General features: G+C 40.5%; 2 pseudogenes; both read right to left on the reverse strand.

Annotated features, from left to right (window-relative positions):
* Positions 1–6,265: 6,265 nt before the first annotated feature.
* On the reverse strand, positions 6,266–6,384 carry LOC134946161 (5S ribosomal RNA; annotated as a pseudogene).
* A 4,857-nt stretch (positions 6,385–11,241) lies between these two features.
* LOC134946162 (5S ribosomal RNA) lies at positions 11,242–11,360 on the reverse strand (annotated as a pseudogene).
* Between the last annotated feature and the right edge of the window lie 8,157 nt (positions 11,361–19,517).

The raw sequence follows: 19,517 nt of genomic DNA on the forward strand, positions 1-19,517 counted from the left end.
CATTCTGCCTTAGAAATATTCAATTGATAATGCTTTGGAAGCTGAGCAACATTTTCAATAATGGATTCCATACAAGCAGAGAATGTCAATGCTTTTGTTCGTAGAACTTCGGTCAAATTTAGATTTTTTATATATGGGCATAGTATTTAGAAGGGGTGGAGACTCCTTAAAGAATTCCTTCAGCTTAAGGCGTCGATTGAATTTAAGTAAGTCCACTTTATCCGTAAAGACATCTGGGGTGTGGGTGGACACAAAAGACAGCCCCTTATTTAACACTCGTAGTTCTTTCTGAGTGAGCTGTCTTGTAGATGGTTACCGTTTTTGCGCACTTGCCTTGCGTTTTGTCCGGCCCTCCTCGTACTGCCTCTTTTGCGTTGTGGTTTTTTGTCCGTGTTGATACCCCAGTTGGAGGTTTCTTTAATACCCCTGCTGCCGATGTGCTGGCACATTCTGTGTCAGTAAATGACTCTGCTGCAGTTGAATTATCTGTTTCCAAAGGGAACTTTTTCAATTTTCTCCTGAATCTGGGGACCCTGGGGTGAGAAGGTCCCTTGTTGTATGCCCATCTGTAAACTTGATGTTGCTCGTAGTCCCGAATCACTGTAGTTAATTTCTTCTTTTTGAAATTGATCAGGTCTGTGCAATATTTATTCAGTTGTTCGTTTAATTTGGTTAACCAGTCTTCTGGTGCTTCAGCTTGTATCTTAGGCAGATATGTTTGTTCAAAAGAGACTATTTTCTCTTTAACAGCATTTAATTCCCTCCGTGACTCTTTGATCACTAAAAGTATTAAATCAAGTGAGCAATTATTCAAAACGGCTGCCCACTTTCTGCAAAAATCTTGGTTATGCCGTCCTATTGTGGGGATATTTCTTTTTCGAAAGCCCTGGGGAATGCGTTTGTCCCTAAAATAATCTGAAAGGGACACCCCATACAGAAAGAAATCTATTTCTATTCTTTTTAGTTTATTCAATTGGGCTATAAGTTGTTCCGGGGTTTCCACCCCTAGTGTATCTGAAATCCTTTCTGAGAACAATATACTGTAGCTTCCGCTTCTGTGTCCATTAGGAATAACTGGTGTCCTATAGGAAGCATCAACCTGCTGAAGCCTGCCACTTCATCCTGTGTAGTCATCACAGTAGAGGGTGGTGTAGCACACACAAAGATAACCCCTCACCAGATGATGTCAAGTCTCTTACAGACGCTGCAGTGCCTTGACAGGAGGTAACCTGAACCAGGATACTCAAATGTAGACAGACAGAGTCCGGCACTCACAGAGACATATTGCACAGCTGGCCGATTGCCTCACTCTCACCAATTGGTGCAATGTATAGAAAGCAAACAGTTGTCACTCCAGGCGAAGAACAAAAAACACTGCTCGGAACATACAGAATACAAACACTTACAACATTTAAATAGACTCACCATCTAGTGGAGAAGCAGCCACCATGCCGTCCGACTCGAGTCCGATGACGTCATCAGCGCAACACTGCGCCGGAGGTCCGGCTCTGCCAGGTGGGCGTGGCTTGTGGCTGAGACAATGTGTAACCTAGCAACCTAACATAACAAGTGCGTTAGTGAAAACAGACATTGCTGCAAAAGTTACCACTCAATTAGATATGTCTTCACAGTGTGAAGTGGCATTGCACAGACTTAAGCTCTATGGGCATAAGGCAACGCTTATAAATCCAATAAACCGGGAATATGTTAAGCCTTATTTTAAATTAACACACACCAAATAGCTGACAGTATATTAATAAATTCATAATGTGCCTATATAAAGGTTACTGGTAAGGGTAACATATCTTGTTAGATAGACTACTAGTAAATTTGACCCGCAGATGGACATAAGCTACACTGTTAGCACTGCTCATAAATAACAGTAAACAGCAATGATATATTAGAGGAAGCAATATACATACACACACATATATCTATATATCATAGTTCACAGGGTATGTATAGCATTGCAGTGAGAGATAAAAAAAAAACATAATAGTGTATCAAACAGCAAAGAACTATGTGCCTGATTCATGTATGTAAGTAATGCAAAAAAAGTAATGAACTTTGTGTCTGGAATAAACCATGTTGCCATGCAAGAGGAGCAACTACATTTATATTTTTACTGTGCAAGGTAAATACTGGCTGCTCTTGCATGTAATATACAGTAGGATGGAAGCTGCTCAAACAAACTTGTAATACCCCCTAGGTGCTGAAAGAGAGGGGTTATTTTAGACAATAATTATTATTATTAATTACAATAGAAAAATCAGACATCTTAGTTACATATATTTGCAAAGATATGGTTAAGTCCCCAGGCCAACTTCACAGCGTCTTTGATACTGGAGGTCCCTATACTAAGTTTTAGTCCGGGGTACGGAACCCCATAAAGGCTGGCGAAGTCAGACACCCCAGGACAGCACACCAGTGAAAGGCTAATGTGTTAGTGAGTGTTAATAAGAAAGTAGCTAAAGCTATGTAATAAAAGGTGACACACAGGTGAAGAGGTGTTAATTAAAATACTAAAAAGAGTAGTATTAGTGGAAAAATTATTTGTAATTATTAAAAAGTGCGAAAGAAAATGTTATAGTGTGCCACCCCAAAGTAGCCCGGCCACACTGACCTAGGAGGTGCCCCACCACAAAATTGATAAGAGCAACCACTCTGGGTCACATAATTACCCAATGTAAGGCCACATGATAATGGCACATACAGAACTATATCTATATCTATCTATATTGAGAGACAGTTTGAGTTTGGGGTGCAGTGTTTCCTAGGTTAGTGTGGCCAGGCTACTTTGGGGTAGCATGAATTTCTTTAAAACGTGGACTGTTGGGGTGCCTTCAGGACCGCCTTTAAGAACCACTGCATTAGCTAAATAAGAACACCTCAAGTTCTATAAAATATAGAACTTTGCTTTAAGATATACAGTACTTTGTTTTACTAATTGTCTTGCAGCCCAGTAGGTGAAATCTGGGCTGTCAAGAGAAATCCTGGGACCTGGTGGAACAACTCCCTGTGCCCCCCCCCCCCCCCTTCCCCGCTCCCCCTCCTGGAGGGGGTGTCACCACAGCATGCTGGGAGCATATGGCCACATCTTTGTGGGCGTGTCTAGCACATGAGAAGCATCAACATATACTGTGTGTGTATATATATATATATATATATATATACACTGCTAAAAAAAAATAGAGGGAACACTAAAATAACACATCCTAGATCTGAATGAATGAAATATTCTTATTAAATACTTTGTTCTTTACAAAGTTGAATGTGCTGACAACAAAATCACACAAAAATTATCAATGGAAATCAAATTTATTGACCCATGGAGGTCTGGATTTGGAGTCACACTCAAAATTAAAGTGGAAAAACACATTACAGGCTGATCCAACTTTGATGTAATGTCCTTAAAACAAGTCAAAATGAGGCTCAGTAGTGTGTGTGGCCTCCATGTGCCTGTATGACCTCCCTACAACGCCTGGGCATGCTCCTGATGAGGTGGCGGATGGTCTCCTGAGGGATCTCCTCCCAGACCTGGACTAAAGCATCCGCCAACTCCTGGACATTCTGTGTGCAACGTGGCGTTGGTGGATTCAGCGAGACATGATGTCCCAGATGTGCTCAATTGGATTCAGGTCTGGGGAACGAGCGGGCCAGTCCATAGCATCAATGCCTTCGTCTTGCAGGAACTGCTGAAACACTCCAGCCACATGAGGTCTAGCATTGTCTTACATTAGGAGGAACCCAGGGCCAACCGCATCAGCATATGGTCTCACAAGAGGTCTGAGGATCTCATCTCGGTACCTAATGGCAGTCAGACTACCTCTGGTGAGCACATGGAGGGCTGTGCGGCCCCCCAAAGAAATGCCACCCCACACCATTACTAACCCACTGCCAAACCGGTCATGCTGGAGAATGTTGCAGGCAGCAGAACGTTCTCCTTGGTGTCTCCAGACTTTCACGTCTGTCAAATGTGCTCAGTGAGAACCTGCTTTCATCTGTGAAGAGCACAGGGCGCCAGTGGCGAATTTGCCAATCTTGGTGTTCTCTGGCAAATGCCAAACATCCTGCACAGTGTTGGGCTGTAAGCACAACCCCCACCTGTGGACGTCGGGCCCTCATACCACCCTCATGGAGTCTGTTTCTGATCGTTTGAGTAGACACATGCACATTTGTGGCTTGCTGCAGGTCATTTTGCAGGGCTCTGGCAGTGCTCCTCCTGTTCCTCCTTGCACAAAGGCAGAGGTAGCGGTCCTGCTGCTAGGTTGTTGCCCTCCTACGGCCTCCTCCACGTCTTCTGATGTACTGGCCTGTCTCCTGGTAGTGCCTCCATGCTCTGGACACTACGCTGACAGACACAGCAAACCTTCTTGCCACAGCTCGCATTGATGTGCCATCCTGGATGAGCTGCACTACCTGAGCCACTTGTGTGCATTGTAGGGAGGTCATACAGGCACGTGGAGGCCACACACACTACTGAGCCTCATTTTGACTTGTTTTAAGGACATTACATCAAAGTTGGATCAGCCTGTAGTCTGTTTTTCCACTTTAATTTTGAGTGTGACTCCAAACCCAGACCTCAATAGGTTAAAATATTTGATTTCCATTGATAATTTTTGTGTGATTTTGTTGTCAGCACATTCAACTATGTAAAAAACAAAGTATTTAATAAGAATACTTCATTCATTCAGATCTAGGATGTGTTATTTTAGTGTTCCCTTTATTTTTTTGAGCAGTGTATATATATATATATATATATATATATATATAGAAAAACAAGGGGGGAGGTATAGCGCCACTTGTGAAGTATGATCTCAGTAAAATAATCTAAATTAAGATTATAATTGTTTAAACATTACCATAGTAAAACACACATAACCTCATTAAAGGTGTCTGCCGGGCCCTAAGTATGCAGTGCCGGTATCGCACTGCTGGGCGTATGGAAAAATGGAGAGATAGGGTTCGGCGCTCAGTGTTGTTAAAAAAATGGTAAATTTAAAAGCCAAAAAATATATACATGTATAAAATTTATAAAAAAGGTTTTTTAATATATATGAGAGTAAAACAAGTTCTTTTGAAAAAAAGCATAAAAAGCATAAAAACGTACAACCATAAAAATCAGGACCAAGTATTAAAAGGATAAGGAGTTTAACTTAACTCAAAAGCAGCAAGGGATTAGTGCAGGAAACCCAACGCGTTTCGTCTCATCAGACTTCTTCAAAGGGTAGGGACATAATGAGCTTTCCTGTCTATTTATAGCCAGAGTAGCTGGTAAAGGGGTTGTGACATCACAGATCGTCACATGATGCAATTAGATATTGTAGGTTTGTTTAAACTACTTTTAGTGTAATACAATCATATAACATAGATAGTCAGAGCAGAGTCAGTGGTTGTAGAGTGCAAATAACGGGTATATAATACTCAATAGTCCATGGAAATAGTAAAAAACGATATATTAGTGGCATTTCCGCCACACTTCCGGTTACGGGTGCCGCGGCTTCGTCACTTCCGCCCCACTTCCGGTCCTCGATTGCGCATGCGCCCGCGGCGTCTCCCGGCTGTCAGGTTGTTTTCTGTGTTCCTATCCCCGGCGGGCGTCACAGTGTACGTGAAGGTTCGGTCTCTCAGGACCTGTGTGGCGGCGGCCATCTTTGTTGTGATTTAGTCTATTAGATTTGTATAGTCTGGCGGCCATTTTATAGAAGTTCCTTTCGTGTCCAGTTATTTTCCTGTTGCTTCCGTGTCCATGGCAACGGAACCATAAATACAAAGAAAATAGATGGTAATCTCAGGCAACGGATTTTTGCAGAACATTCAAGACTTTGCATATATTTCTTATGTTTTATATATATGTATGAGCATCAGTAATAAAAGTATATAAATAAATAAATAAATAAAGTGCTGGAGCAGTATTAAGTATAATAAATATATATAAATATATAAATACTGTGTCATCGGACCTCAGTATAACCAGTGCAAAGCGCAATATGTAAATATGGATAAATAACAGTGAGTTTTTTAAGGAAAAAGGGGGGGGGGAGAGTGAGTTTTGAAAAAAGGGGGGGGGGGGGGGGGGGAGTTCGGGCCAGGGGGGGTGGGGGGGTGGGGGGGGGGGAAGAGGAGGGGTAATTCATATTTAAAAGTGACAGAGGCAAGTGCGGATTAAATTACTAAGAAAAAGTGTGTGGAGTGCAGGGTTAACGGTGTTGAGTTTTTAAAGGTGTGCATATTTAGTTGGTATTGAACTGACATCATTTATTTGATATTACAGTACCCAATCTTCCCAGGTAGTCCCCTTCCCTGGTACTGATCAGGCCCAAACACTGCTTAGCTTCCAAGATCGGACGAGATTGGGCGTACCAGTGTGGTTTGACTGTATGCGAAATGAGACATCATACTACCACGTGATTTATTACTTTATTTTTAATATTTAAAGTATCTGGTGAGCTGTATATAGATCGTGAAGTGAAGAAAGGGAAGGAGAAAAAGGGGGGGGGGGGGGGGGGGGAGGAAATAGAGTCTTTCCGGGATACTGCACCTCATAAGAATGGTGCAATCTCGTATCCCTCATTCAGGCCAGCTGGATGTAGAGTCTGCAACTGGAAAATCCAGTACATTTCCCGTCTGGACAATTTGTTCCCGAGGTCTCCTCCTCTCTCGCCCAAGCAAACGTGTTCGATCGCCTTAAACGTAAGGTCCTCCGGGTCGGAGTTATGTTTACATGCGAAATGTCGAGAGACTGCATGGCTGACCACCTTATTCTTTATATTTCTTATATGTTCTTGAATCCGGATTTTAAGGGGTCTTTTTGTCTTTCCTATATACTTCATTTTGCAGGTGCACTCCAAGAGGTAAATCACAGATGATGTGTTGCAGTTCATAAAGTCCTTTATAATGTATTCATTCTTGTCCTCTGTATCGCTAAAAGTTTTCCTGTTCCGATGCAGGTATTTACATATATTGCACTTCCCACATTTATACGACCCCTTACATCTCAACATAGGGGTGTTGCGAGTGGATTTTTCCCTCAGCATGCTGGGTGCAAGGAGGTCTTTGAGGTTTTTAGATTTTTTAAAAATTAGTTCTGGTTTGGGCGGTAAGATTTCTTTGAGCACTGGGTCCATTAGAAGAATTCCCCAATGGGCTTTAAGGGAGTCTCTAATCACTTTCTCATGTTGACTAAATGTAGTAATGAAGGCGATTCTTTCCTTCGTTTCTTCCTTGGTTTTATATGTTAGTAGCTTTTCCCTATCCAAACCTCTTGTTTTCTCCAGTGCTTCATCTAAAAGTGGCTTCGGGTAACTCTTCTCTTCGAATCTCTTCCTGTATATCTCCAATTGATCTTCACAGTCTTTTGCACTGGTGCAGTTTCGTTTGATTCTTGAGAACTGGGAGGCCGGGATGTTATTCTTCCACCTTTCTAGATGATTGCTATGGTAGTGTAGATAACTGTTCATATCTACTTTCTTAATGAAGTTCTTGGTGGTAACTCTTCCATTTTCCCCAGTTAGAACTAGATCCAAGTATTCAACGGATCTATCATTGGTTGTTGAGGTGAAGGCAAGGTTCAAATCGTTATCTCCCAAAGTCCTTAAAAATTCATTAAAAGCTTCCGGTGTGCCATCCCAGATAATTAAAATATCATCGATGTAACGTTTATAAAATACCACATTCTCCTTAAAAGCACTTAAGGTGTAGACGTGTTTTCTCTCCCAACATCCCATAAAAAGATTCGCAAAGCTCGGGGCAAATGTCGTACCCATCGCTGTGCCGCAGCATTGTAGATAAAACTGGTTTAAGAATTTAAAATAATTGTGGCTCAGGATAAAATACATAATATCGCATATAAAATTTCTGTGAGTGCTGGTCAATGATGGATCGCTGTCTAAGAATTCCCTGCATGCGGCTATGCCTTTAGAGTGTTCAATGCATGTGTACAGGGATTGCACGTCCACTGTTGCCCAAATGTAAGTATCCTTCCATTGTACTGTTTTCAATAGGTTGAGCACTGATGTCGTATCTTTCAAGAAGGATGGGAGATCTTTCACATAGTTCTTCAGGAAGATATCGACATATTCCGATAAATTTGCAGTTAGTGAGCCTATGCCTGCCACTATTGGACGGCCAGGTGGATTACTCAAAGACTTATGTATTTTCGGCAGAAAATAAAAATAAAAAGTGGGGGTAATTGGATTAGACTGCATAAGATACTGGTATTCCTCTTTGGTTATCACGTTGTTTCTTAATCCCTGTACAAGTAATGTCCTCAGGTCTTCCACCAGGACTTCTTTTGGGTCGCTTTGAAGCACTGTGTATGATTTTGTATCTCCCAATAGTCTTAGTGCCTCCTTTGTATAAGCATCAAGGTCCATGATTACTAATCCACCCCCTTTGTCAGCCTGTTTTATAACCAGGTTGTTGTTCTTCTGTAGTTTTTTCAAGGCTTCACATTCACGGTTTTTCATGTTCCTTTCCTTTACCGGTTTCAGTTCTGTGTCGCATAAATCTTTCTTTACCAGTTCATAAAACATGCTGATATTATTACCTTTCGATTCCAAAGGGTAATACTTGGAAGTTGGTTTCAACCCAGATCTTGAGTGGTCTGCATAGTTGCTTAAGATCGCATCTTCTTTCCTTAGGAAATGTCTTTTGAGGGTAAGTTTTCTTATAAATTTATTCAGATCGATGAAGGTCTCAAATTTATTGTGTCCACTTTTAGGTGCGAATGATAGTCCTCTGCTTAGTAGTGTTACCTCTGGTTTAGTTAGTGTGTGTTTGGATAGGTTAAAGATGCCTTTATTTGTTGGTTCAACTAATATAGATTCCTTCTCTTCTGTTCTCTTCCTCCTACCGCCCCGTTTGCCTCTTCTTCTAAAAACCTTTTCTTCATGGGTGATGCTTGTTTGCTGTCCTCTGTCACCATGTTTCTTACCATATCTTTTGTTCGTGCTCCCGTTCTTACCGATAAAAAATCCTGGTCGCCTGTTGAATCCCTTCTTTGTAAAGCTGAGAATCTGTTGGTTGTTTTTATATACGTATTTGTTGGAGAGTCCGTACTCATATTACTGGATATTCTTCCTCTATTGGGGACCGTTCTCCATTTATATCTTCCCGTTGTACTTTGTTGATGGTCTGGTCCCTTGAATCTGCTCCAATTCTTAGTTAGGCCTTTGTCATAATCATTCTTGTCCCGTATAAACTTCTTTTCTTTTCCTTTAATGACCTCCCCTTCTACATGTTCCAATTTCTTGTTAAGTACTTTTTCGTTGATTACATAATCCTCCTTATCCTTAAAACAAAGCATTTCCGTTTCTTTTGCTTTAATCTCAGTCTCTAGTTCCACCAGGACGTTCTTCTTCTTCCTGATGAGCAGTCTCATTAAATCTATGGAACATTTATGTAAAATGGAGTCCCACTCCTCTGTGAACTGTGTGTCCATATTCCCAAAGGTAGGTTGTTTTAAAAGTCTCAAACCTCTGGGTACCCTGTTAACTGTCACGTAATGTTCCAGTCCCTTTATGTCCCACCAGGTTTTAACTTCTTTGACGAGGAGTTTCTCAATTCCCCAAAATAGATCGTCTAGGTCCCGTGTAGGTGTGGGATCGTTAACTGTTTTACTCTCATTAAAGATTCTTTGGCATAGATCATTCCTCTTAGTTGTGCGATCATTATTTCCAAACATTCTAGTTTGATACTGGATATTTTATTCACCAGGCTGCTATACCAATATACCAAAAAATGCGTAGAAAAACAAGGGGGGAGGTATAGCGCCACTTGTGAAGTATGATCTCAGTAAAATAATCTAAATTAAGATTATAATTGTTTAAACATTACCATAGTAAAACACACATAACCTCATTAAAGGTGTCTGCCGGGCCCTAAGTATGCAGTGCCGGTATCGCACTGCTGGGCGTATGGAAAAATGGAGAGATAGGGTTCGGCGCTCAGTGTTGTTAAAAAAATGGTAAATTTAAAAGCCAAAAAATATATACATGTATAAAATTTATAAAAAAGGTTTTTTAATATATATGAGAGTAAAACAAGTTCTTTTGAAAAAAAGCATAAAAAGCATAAAAACGTACAACCATAAAAATCAGGACCAAGTATTAAAAGGATAAGGAGTTTAACTTAACTCAAAAGCAGCAAGGGATTAGTGCAGGAAACCCAACGCGTTTCGTCTCATCAGACTTCTTCAAAGGGTAGGGACATAATGAGCTTTCCTGTCTATTTATAGCCAGAGTAGCTGGTAAAGGGGTTGTGACATCACAGATCGTCACATGATGCAATTAGATATTGTAGGTTTGTTTAAACTACTTTTAGTGTAATACAATCATATAACATAGATAGTCAGAGCAGAGTCAGTGGTTGTAGAGTGCAAATAACGGGTATATAATACTCAATAGTCCATGGAAATAGTAAAAAACGATATATTAGTGGCATTTCCGCCACACTTCCGGTTACGGGTGCCGCGGCTTCGTCACTTCCGCCCCACTTCCGGTCCTCGATTGCGCATGCGCCCGCGGCGTCTCCCGGCTGTCAGGTTGTTTTCTGTGTTCCTATCCCCGGCGGGCGTCACAGTGTACGTGAAGGTTCGGTCTCTCAGGACCTGTGTGGCGGCGGCCATCTTTGTTGTGATTTAGTCTATTAGATTTGTATAGTCTGGCGGCCATTTTATAGAAGTTCCTTTCGTGTCCAGTTATTTTCCTGTTGCTTCCGTGTCCATGGCAACGGAACCATAAATACAAAGAAAATAGATGGTAATCTCAGGCAACGGATTTTTGCAGAACATTCAAGACTTTGCATATATTTCTTATGTTTTATATATATGTATGAGCATCAGTAATAAAAGTATATAAATAAATAAATAAATAAAGTGCTGGAGCAGTATTAAGTATAATAAATATATATAAATATATAAATACTGTGTCATCGGACCTCAGTATAACCAGTGCAAAGCGCAATATGTAAATATGGATAAATAACAGTGAGTTTTTTAAGGAAAAAGGGGGGGGGGGGAGAGTGAGTTTTGAAAAAAGGGGGGGGGGGGGGGGGAGTTCGGGCCAGGGGGGGGTGGGGGGTGGGGGGGGGGGGAAGAGGAGGGGTAATTCATATTTAAAAGTGACAGAGGCAAGTGCGGATTAAATTACTAAGAAAAAGTGTGTGGAGTGCAGGGTTAACGGTGTTGAGTTTTTAAAGGTGTGCATATTTAGTTGGTATTGAACTGACATCATTTATTTGATATTACAGTACCCAATCTTCCCAGGTAGTCCCCTTCCCTGGTACTGATCAGGCCCAAACACTGCTTAGCTTCCAAGATCGGACGAGATTGGGCGTACCAGTGTGGTTTGACTGTATGCGAAATGAGACATCATACTACCACGTGATTTATTACTTTATTTTTAATATTTAAAGTATCTGGTGAGCTGTATATAGATCGTGAAGTGAAGAAAGGGAAGGAGAAAAAGGGGGGGGGGGGGGGGGGGGAGGAAATAGAGTCTTTCCGGGATACTGCACCTCATAAGAATGGTGCAATCTCGTATCCCTCATTCAGGCCAGCTGGATGTAGAGTCTGCAACTGGAAAATCCAGTACATTTCCCGTCTGGACAATTTGTTCCCGAGGTCTCCTCCTCTCTCGCCCAAGCAAACGTGTTCGATCGCCTTAAACGTAAGGTCCTCCGGGTCGGAGTTATGTTTACATGCGAAATGTCGAGAGACTGCATGGCTGACCACCTTATTCTTTATATTTCTTATATGTTCTTGAATCCGGATTTTAAGGGGTCTTTTTGTCTTTCCTATATACTTCATTTTGCAGGTGCACTCCAAGAGGTAAATCACAGATGATGTGTTGCAGTTCATAAAGTCCTTTATAATGTATTCATTCTTGTCCTCTGTATCGCTAAAAGTTTTCCTGTTCCGATGCAGGTATTTACATATATTGCACTTCCCACATTTATACGACCCCTTACATCTCAACATAGGGGTGTTGCGAGTGGATTTTTCCCTCAGCATGCTGGGTGCAAGGAGGTCTTTGAGGTTTTTAGATTTTTTAAAAATTAGTTCTGGTTTGGGCGGTAAGATTTCTTTGAGCACTGGGTCCATTAGAAGAATTCCCCAATGGGCTTTAAGGGAGTCTCTAATCACTTTCTCATGTTGACTAAATGTAGTAATGAAGGCGATTCTTTCCTTCGTTTCTTCCTTGGTTTTATATGTTAGTAGCTTTTCCCTATCCAAACCTCTTGTTTTCTCCAGTGCTTCATCTAAAAGTGGCTTCGGGTAACTCTTCTCTTCGAATCTCTTCCTGTATATCTCCAATTGATCTTCACAGTCTTTTGCACTGGTGCAGTTTCGTTTGATTCTTGAGAACTGGGAGGCCGGGATGTTATTCTTCCACCTTTCTAGATGATTGCTATGGTAGTGTAGATAACTGTTCATATCTACGTTCTTAATGAAGTTCTTGGTGGTAACTCTTCCATTTTCCCCAGTTAGAACTAGATCCAAGTATTCAACGGATCTATCATTGGTTGTTGAGGTGAAGGCAAGGTTCAAATCGTTATCTCCCAAAGTCCTTAAAAATTCATTAAAAGCTTCCGGTGTGCCATCCCAGATAATTAAAATATCATCGATGTAACGTTTATAAAATACCACATTCTCCTTAAAAGCACTTAAGGTGTAGACGTGTTTTCTCTCCCAACATCCCATAAAAAGATTCGCAAAGCTCGGGGCAAATGTCGTACCCATCGCTGTGCCGCAGCATTGTAGATAAAACTGGTTTAAGAATTTAAAATAATTGTGGCTCAGGATAAAATACATAATATCGCATATAAAATTTCTGTGAGTGCTGGTCAATGATGGATCGCTGTCTAAGAATTCCCTGCATGCGGCTATGCCTTTAGAGTGTTCAATGCATGTGTACAGGGATTGCGCGTCCACTGTTGCCCAAATGTAAGTATCCTTCCATTGTACTGTTTTCAATAGGTTGAGCACTGATGTCGTATCTTTCAAGAAGGATGGGAGATCTTTCACATAGTTCTTCAGGAAGATATCGACATATTCCGATAAATTTGCAGTTAGTGAGCCTATGCCTGCCACTATTGGACGGCCAGGTGGATTACTCAAAGACTTATGTATTTTCGGCAGAAAATAAAAAGTGGGGGTAATTGGATTAGACTGCATAAGATACTGGTATTCCTCTTTGGTTATCACGTTGTTTCTTAATCCCTGTACAAGTAATGTCCTCAGGTCTTCTGATGTACTGGCCTGTCTCCTGGTAGTGCCTCCATGCTCTGGACACTACGCTGACAGACACAGCAAACCTTCTTGCCACAGCTCGCATTGATGTGCCATCCTGGATGAGCTGCACTACCTGAGCCACTTGTGTGCATTGTAGGGAGGTCATACAGGCACGTGGAGGCCACACACACTACTGAGCCTCATTTTGACTTGTTTTAAGGACATTACATCAAAGTTGGATCAGCCTGTAGTCTGTTTTTCCACTTTAATTTTGAGTGTGACTCCAAACCCAGACCTCAATAGGTTAAAATATTTGATTTCCATTGATAATTTTTGTGTGATTTTGTTGTCAGCACATTCAACTATGTAAAAAACAAAGTATTTAATAAGAATACTTCATTCATTCAGATCTAGGATGTGTTATTTTAGTGTTCCCTTTATTTTTTTGAGCAGTGTATATATATATATATATATATATATATATATATATAACCCAGCATTCTCCTTAGCAATCTCATTCACTTTAATACATAACTACATAAATAATGGGGTATTAGTTCATGAATTGTACAATGCATTTAAGCTTGCAGCCCAACATCAAGGGACCCCATCTCACTGCAAGTCCTACTCTATCACATACATTTTTCACATAGATTTTTTGGAAACCTGGCAACTGCTATCTCATAGGAGAAATTGTGCTTACCTGGTTTAAAGCTCACCTGCCAACAAACATTTGGCTTTTAAAGGTGAGACATCAACAGTACACCAACGAAGCAGCTGAAACAGGTTTAAAGTAAATGAGCTTAGCGTTCTTCTTAGTGATTTCATTCATTTTAATACATAACTAGATAAATAATTGGGTTTTAGTTGATGAATTGTACAATGCATTCTCAATTCACACTAACAGTGCTCCCGATGAGGTGACTAGCGGCACCAGCCCTGCTTCTGATTTGAGCTGTGTCACAAGACGCCCAGCCAGCTTCATGAATGCTTTGCTCCTCCCAGTCTGTACCTGCTCCCTTCCCTCTCAGTGCCACTGAGTGAAATTTTCACATGCTGGGGAAAATCTACACTTTCCATTTAAGGGGCAGTTTCATAGATCCTCTAACCCCTAAATCTACATTGCAATAAAAAAATAAAATAAAAATCACACCTTAGATATCTAGCATTATACTGTATGCAATAAGCGTCGATATGTATCCCATGCACTATGCAATGCCATGATACATCCAGCCCTGAGACTGGAGCAAGGGTCATCATTCAACCATGCAGCTGGTCTGTACGTATGGGGAATGCTATGTGGGTTACTAAAAAAAAGTGAATTCAAGGGTTTGGAGCAGTTTTTCATGAAAAATGCTCCCAATGCCTTTTAATACATTCAGGTGATACTAAAATAATGTTAAAAGGGTGTGAAAACACCCTTTTTCACATTATTTTAGTAAAAATAATGTTAATAAATAGTCCTTTAAGAGAGAAAAAAAAGCACATGACTGGAGAGAGCTCGTGAGAGCTTACATTCTGAAGAGGAGGGGCAGACAGACAAGGACACAGAAGAGGTAGAAGTGAGCATGTAACAGAGGGTTAGGATGAGAGATGGCTGGGTTTGATTAAGAAGTGAGTCTTGATTAGATGCTGATAAGGCATTTGACTGTATATCTTGGCCATTTATGTTTAGAGTCCTCAGATCCGATGGGCTTTAGTGGAAGATTCTATGACGGTATTGCTGCGCCTTATGCCGCTTCCAAAACTTCGGTGTTGGTCAATGGGGTCACCTCACCTTCCTTTGATATCTCCAATGGCACAAGACAAGAATGCCACTTGTCTTCTTTGATTTTTGCATTAGTTATCAAACCTTTAGCTGTCAGAATCCAAATTAATCCCGGTATCAAAGGTTTTAAGGATAATGATGGTGTCCATAAAATTGCGTTACACACAGATGATATTCGTTTGACTATGGGGGTCATTCCGAGTTGATCGCTAGCTGCCATTGTTCGCAGCGCAGCGATCAGGCTAAAAAACGGCATTTCTGCGCATGCGTATGCACCACAATGCGCACGCGCGACGTACGGGTACAAAGTCCTTTGTGGTTTTACACTGGTTCTAGCGACGATTCCAAACGCACAGCCGATCGCAAGGAGATTGACATGAAGTGGGCGTTTCTGGGTGGCAACTGACCGTTTTCAGGGAGTGTTTGGAAAAACGCAGGCGTGGCAGAAAAAACGCAGGCGTGGCTGGGCATTCGCTGGGCGGATGTGTGACATCACAAAAGCCGACCATCCATCATTAGAATCAACGCACACAAAGAGTAACTACAGGGCTGGTCTTGTTTTGCACAAAAACGATTTTGCAGGCGCTCTGCTGCACAAGCATTCGCACTTTTGCAAAGTAAAAATACACTCCCCAGTGGGCAGCGACAATGCATTTGCACGGCTGCTAAAAACTGCTAGCGAGCGATCAACTCGGAATGACCCCCTATATCTGATCCGGATTCTTCACTCCCATATATACTTAAAAAGATCAAAGAATATGGCTGCCACCCAGGTTATAAGATTAATACACAAAAGACAGAAGTTCTAGACTTTTACACTCCAAGAGACCTAAAAAACACATTGGAACATAGTTATCCCTTCCAATGGCACCGATGGCACATTACATATTTAGGAGTTACTCTTAATAAATATTATCATTAATTATTCCAAGCAAAGTATCCCAAACTTTTAGCGCAACTTAAAAAGATGTTGACAACTAGAGTGGCTGCTATATGTTGTGGATTGGTCAGATTAATGACATCAAGATGAATCTATTACCGCGATTGATGTACTTATTTCAAACCCTACTGGTTCAGATCCCTTCATATGTTTATAAATACCTGCATCATCTCACCTCTCAATTTATATGGTCCAAAAAGCAACCAAGGGTAAGACATGGTATCTTACAAAAGCATACATCTAAAGGTGACTTAGGTCTTCCAAACTTCAAACTTTACTATATTGCAGCTAGGCTTGCTCAATGTGTCTTATGGAGCCAACTGAAATCGGAAAGAGTATGGGTTATGATTGAGGCAAACATTATACGAGTAGATTCACCTTCTACTCTACTATGGCTTCCTCGGTTTTTTAGACCTAAAAATGGTCTGCTCACCGAGTCATCTCATTCGCCTTAGAAATATAGGATCTTGCTTATAGACGATTTTGCATTGCTTCACACCCGAGCCCTATAGTTCCATTGTTTGATTACCCTGAATTTTAACCGGGCAGTCGTCCTGCTTCTTTTAGGTAATGGCAAGCTGGGGGGATCAGAGTCCCGAATTACATTTCCCACGATTTGATATTCCCCACATTTGAAGACATACAACCCAAAATCAATATTCCACATAAATACTTCTGTCAATACCTGCAACTGCAGCATTTTCACTCCACTGTGAAACACAGGCTTACCAGTAGACCGCTAACCGTCTGTGAATCATTAATCCTCTGCAGTACTAGTACCAAGGGTCTCATCTCTACACTATGCTCCAGAGCTATTACAATCTAACACTGACTTAAAAGACACACACTTCTTCTAAAAGTTTTATCAAAATATGGGTCCCCTGGATATTTCTATAAAAATTTCATAAATATTTCACACTTTAAATCTATTATACAGTATCTATCTCTACGCATACGATGGGTTCTCCAAATGTAAGTAGAAATATATAGGAATCCAGTTGATAACGACTTTCCTCTTCTCCTTTTTTGTCCCCTTTCCTCTTCCTACTTTATATGTTTGCCACTCCACACTGCTCTCCCTTTTTTGTTTCTTTTTACTCTTTTCGCCCTTCTTTCTATTTCTACTTTAATAAAATTTTGATGAAAACAGTTTGTACAACAACCACTTTTTAAACGAGATGTCAAATTGTGTTACTTTTTGTCATTAATTGACATATGTTTTGATTTATATTGCACTGTTATTGAGAGCCTCTTTGTATGCTTTACTGTTTATTTTTTCATCTACTAAAAAAAATATTGTTATAAAAAAAAGTGTATCTTGAGAGCACGTTTAAAGTATTATAGAGAGGTGGAGAGTCTGAAAGGGAGAGGTTGGGAATTCCAGAAATAGGGAGCACCACGGCTAAAATCTTGGAGGCAGGAATGGGAGGAATGGGACAGAGTACTGTATTTGAGGGCTAGAGGAGATAGTTGTGCCATCAATAGACAGTGAAATAGTGGGAGGTGATGTTATGTGGAAGATTGAGAAGATGATCATATCAGTCTTAGACATGTTAAGATTAAGAAAGTGCTGGAACATCCAAGAAGAGATAGCGGAGAGACAGTTAGAAGAGGGAGAGAGGTCAGGGCAGGAAGAGTAGATTTGAGTATCATCAGCATAGAGGTGATATTGGAAGTCAAATGAGTGAATGAGCTCACCTAAAGTGGATGTATAGAGAGAGAAAAGGAGTGGTCCAAGAACAAAGCCTTGGGGGACACCTACTGTTAGTGGAAGTGCAGGGGAGGTGGAGTCGTGAGAGGAGACAGAGAAGGAGCGAGAGCGATCACAGAGGTAATAGGATAGCCAGGAGAGGGCAATACCAAGCTGACCAATGGAGTGAAGGATTTTCAGAAGGTTGAGGATGGACCACATTGTCAAAAGCATCACAGAGGTCAAGGAGAATTACCAGAGAGGAGTGGCTCTTAGATTTGGCAACATGGAGGTCACTGCAGACTTTTGTGAGTGCAGTTTCAGTGGAGTGGAGAGGAGAGGACAGAAGCCAAACTGACATTGGTCCAGCAGGAAGTGGGAGGAAAGAAAGGCAAAGTACATCTGGATTTTGCCAGAAAGTATCAAAGTGATCCCACTAAACTGTGGGATAAGGTTTTGTGGTCAGAAAATGCAAAATAATTAGCTTTCTGGTCTCAGCTAAAATGCTATGTCTGACTCAAATCTAACACTGCACATTCGTCAGCAAACACCGTCCCCATAATGAAATGTGGGGATGCTGGTATGATGCTGTGGGGATGCTTTTCCTCAGCGGGGACTGATCATCTTGTTAAGACAACCTGGTTCAGTCCTCTGAAAAACTGAAGCTTGTAAGAAAGTTCTGCTTTCAGCAGGATAACTATACCAAGCACAAGGCCAAAGAAACACTGGTGTAAACGAATAACTAAAGGGTGAATGTTCTACAATGGCCAAGTCAAAATACAGATCTCAGTACAATTGAGACTCGTTGGTACTAGATGAAAATTGCTGTCCACAAGCAGCATCAACCAAACTAAACAACCTGGATCAAATCTACAAGGAAGAATGGTCAAAATTAGCTTCCAGTGTGCAAATATGATAGAAATTTACCCCAATAGACTTAAAGCTGTTTTGTAACAAAAGGTGGCTTTATTAAGTACTAGTCTGCAGGGCTTGACTACGTAAACAGTATTTATATTTTATTTTACATTTTTTTCTAAATTTACAAATACTTAATTATCAAAATTACCTTTAAGAGCCTATTGGTTCACAATAAAAAAAACAGTCTGGAAAAATCTGTGTACAGTAAGTGTTATTTGTAATACAGGTTGAGTATCCCTTATCCAAAATGCTTGGGACCAGAGGTATTTTGGATATCGGATTTTTCCGTATTTTGGAATAAATGCATACCATAATGAGATATCATGGTGATGTTACCTATATCTAAGCACAGAATCCATTTATGTTACATATACACCTTATATACAGAGCCTTAAGGTAATTTTAGCCAATATTTTTTATAATTTTGTGCATTAAACAAAGTGTGTGTACATTCACACAATTCATTTATGTTTCACATACACCTTATACACACAGCCTGAAGGTCATTTAATACAATATTTTTAATAACTTTGTGTATAAAACAAAGTTTGTGTACATTGAGACATCAAAAAACAAAGGTTTCACTATCTCACTCTCACTCAAAAAGGTCCGTATTTCGGAATATTCCGTATTTCGGAATATTTGGATATGGCATACTCAACCTGTACAGACAAATCTACTGACTTTTAGGTGGTTGAATAATTTTTGCAAACAAGTTTAGTAGTTAACATTTATCATTATTAACTTGATGCATACAGTGGTACTAGAATAATATTTTAGATGTGCTATATGGTTTTCATATAATATAATACATACAGTAGTACACTGTTTAATTTTGTATGTTATATAGTTTAGCATGTTATTACAGTATTTTTTAAATCTCTCCTACATTGTTTTTATTTTCTCCATCCATCTCTTTGGTGTCACTTTTCACCATTTTAATTCTAATATGTGGGTAGCTTTCATA

This window comes from Pseudophryne corroboree, chromosome 7 (genome assembly GCF_028390025.1).
Source record: "Pseudophryne corroboree isolate aPseCor3 chromosome 7, aPseCor3.hap2, whole genome shotgun sequence".
In the NCBI taxonomy this organism is placed as follows: domain Eukaryota; kingdom Metazoa; phylum Chordata; class Amphibia; order Anura; family Myobatrachidae; genus Pseudophryne; species Pseudophryne corroboree.